Here is a 519-nt window from a genome sequence, read left to right as displayed (position 1 = left end):
TCATATATTCAGAATTCATCCAACAATCATGTTTTCATTTTAAAGAATCTTTTGCATATTCCTCAAATAGCTAAAAACTTATAATTAGTGTTTCAAGATTCTGTCTGGACAATAATGTCTTCTTTGAATTTCATCCATTTCATTGTGTGGTTAAATCACAGGATACCAAGTAAGTGCTCCTTCAGGGACAACTTAAACATGGGCTATATGTGTATGATCAATTTTGTATTCCAAAACCATGTTATGATAATTCAAACTTTCATACTTTTTTAGCCACTTGTAGGACAAATTTGGAGTTGTGGCATAAACGCCTAGGCCATCCATCTCCAATGATTGTTGAATCTGTTCTTAAAAAGTGTAATCTTCTATTTTCTAATACAGTTGATTCAGCATCTTTTGTTTGTGAAGCATGTTGTAAAGGGAAAATGCATACTTTATCTTTTTCCTATTCTGAAACCACTTATACTGCACCCTTACAATTGGTTTTCTTGGATGTTTGGGGCCCTGCTCCTTCTATAT

This window comes from Arachis ipaensis, chromosome B05, assembly GCF_000816755.2.
Source record: "Arachis ipaensis cultivar K30076 chromosome B05, Araip1.1, whole genome shotgun sequence".
NCBI classification, from domain to species: Eukaryota; Viridiplantae; Streptophyta; class Magnoliopsida; order Fabales; family Fabaceae; genus Arachis; species Arachis ipaensis.
This window is presented reverse-complemented; position numbering follows the sequence as displayed.